Source organism: Bombus vancouverensis, unplaced genomic scaffold, assembly GCF_051014615.1.
Source record: "Bombus vancouverensis nearcticus unplaced genomic scaffold, iyBomVanc1_principal scaffold0063, whole genome shotgun sequence".
Lineage (NCBI taxonomy): Eukaryota > Metazoa > Arthropoda > Insecta > Hymenoptera > Apidae > Bombus > Bombus vancouverensis.
The window spans coordinates 70,001-72,500 of record NW_027468954.1 but is presented as its reverse complement, the minus strand read 5'-3'; the positions used below and the strand labels follow the sequence as shown (position 1 = coordinate 72,500).

The following is a 2,500-nucleotide window of genomic DNA, read 5'->3' as shown; positions in this document are numbered from 1 at the left end:
GAAATGCCTGGCATTTATCCCTTGAGATGGTCATACCGAGGCCGTTCAGATACTCGTCAAGCACATCCACTTGGCGTTGCGCTTCCCCGATATCGGCGCCGAGCAACACTACGTCGTCAGCAAAGGCCAGGACAGGAATCTTTCTTGTCTCATTCACGTTTATTCCGCTGGTTTGTTGCTCGATCAAATCCAGCAGTGGCTCCAAGCACAGGTTGAATAGCAGCGGTGACAAAGGGTCGCCCTGCTTAACTCCCCTGAGGATCTTAATCTCGACCCCGGTGCTGTTTTTAGATTTTATTGTGGTCTTGCCCTCGCTATACATGTTCCTGATCAAGTCAGTAATGGGGATCGGCACGCCCTTCCTCCTTAGGCAGGGGACGATTGCCGAGTGGGGCACTGTGTCGAAGGCTTTGGAGATATCCACAATAGTGAATACCCCGCCTTTCTTTTTCTTGCTATAATCCAAGGCAGCGCTCAACAGGTCGATGTTTATTTTACAACCGCTTTCAGCGGTGAATCCTTTCTGCCTTGGATTCAACACAATGCCCCTCCTTATCCTCCCGTCAATTATGGAGGAGAAAATACGGCCGAGAATGGGGCCTATAGTTATAGGCCTCCAATTCTCGACCAGGCTGCTCGACTTATTTGGTTTTGGTATTAATGTTGTTCTATTTTCCTTCCATATAGGAGGAAAATAGGAGCAATAAAGTAAGATATTGTACAATATAGCTAAAATGGTGGGCAGGCCAGGGATCAGAAGGTGTTCCTTCTGGAAGCCATCCGGTCCTGCTGCAGCCTTCATTCTTATTCTGCTCAATTTCTCCGCCACATCCTCAACAGCAATTGACGGGAAGACCTCGCATAAGGAAAGCTCAGAGGCTCTACTTCCTGGGACGGGGGCTTCAACAGGTCCTGTCTGGCCCCATAAATCCTCATAAAGCCTCCTCACTTCCTCGGCATCAGGCAGATCCCTAGCCGGTTGGAGGAAGGCCCGATCATCATTTATTACGGCATCGGCCAACCTCCTTGGATTTTCTGTAAACAACTCCTGGCAACGAGCGTATGAGTATCTTTTTCTAGCATTTCTATTACCTTTTTTCTTTCCTTGGTGACCAATCCTCTTGTTCTTAACTGAACTTGCCCTCTTTTTACTATTAATTTCTTTTATGGCTCCATAGAGCGTGAATTCTAAAAATTCATTTATAGCACTCTCAAGGGCTTCCCTATTTCCCTTGAGAGAGACACAGATTGTCATCAGTCGAGTGTGGACCCACCTTAAAGCAGGTGGCACCTCGACTTGTGTCATTATTGCGGACTCTAGCTAGAGTCTCCACTGTTCATATTCTAGACCGCTGACTCCAGGTTCTTCGAAACACGCATTGCCTGGATCAACGGGATCGCACCCTCCCTCTGTCACCTGAGTGGGCTCTTGGGAACTTGTTTCCTCACCAATCAGCCTCAGCTTTTTACGCTGGTATCTGATTTGTTCGATCGTCTTGCTGGTGAGGATCTCACTGATCATTTTGTTGGGGAATTTGTGGTCTTTATATATCTCCCAAAGTTCCCTCAACTGAGCCAACTCCTCCGCCGTCCATTTTTTCTCAGGGGGGTCCGTTCCCCTCCTTTTGACATTTCTTACGGCAGGGTGCGCATGCCGCTCGTGGGTAGATAGCCCTCTAAGCGTCCCAAAGCTCATGGGGCAGGTTTCGCATCTATATGAACCACTGGGTCCTTGACTTGTTCCTCTACAATGAGGCAGGTGGCATCTAGCCCCATGAAGCTTCGGAAAGCCTTTCCCACAGTCTTTGCATCTCCATTGGATGCGGGCTGTCACATGATGTTGCTCCAGGTGCCGCCCTAAGTCTGACAATGACAAAAAGAAAAGGTCGATTTCCCGTTTCTGGCAGACAGGGCAGGCAACCTGGTCACCCACGATCGGTACCATGATGTCAATCGTGTCCGGGGATGAAGCCAAATCGTCAACAGAGGTCCCCTCCAGAGCGGAAGAATCCGCCGCGACGTCTCCGGGACCGAGAGATGCCGCGTCCGAGGCGCTTTCTATGTCTTTATTTACCATGATATTTTATTATTTAATTACTCTTTTGTTATTTTTCTCAATCATCGTTAACCTTATTACTGCCAAGTCGTGCCATAGCTAATCAAGGGACGAGTTCCTTTCAGGGAGATAATTCCATACTTCACGGTGAAATTCATCGTTAGATCGGCAAGCCGATTTTTTGGTTTCGTCTCTCGCTCCTTCATCGCCGCACTCCATTTGGCCATACTCGGTGTCCGGGGGGATGCGCCCCGCGCTGACACAAATGAGTAAGTTTCCGGCGGTACCACGAGGAGGTAGGAGTGCGACTTGAGCAAACGGGGCCGAAGCCCCGCCTGCCTCCAAGCAACTATGACTCTTCCATCGTTGGAGACAAGCCGTTTTCCAACGTCCCGCCACCCAACGAGCAAGATCGCTTCGCTCAACCAGCAACCCTCGCGCGGC

At 49.7% G+C, this 2,500-nt stretch overlaps 1 pseudogene; it reads right to left on the bottom strand.

The window, feature by feature from the left end:
- Positions 1-2,500, bottom strand: part of LOC143304906 (large subunit ribosomal RNA) — a 9,680-nt pseudogene that overhangs the window by 3,958 nt on the left and 3,222 nt on the right.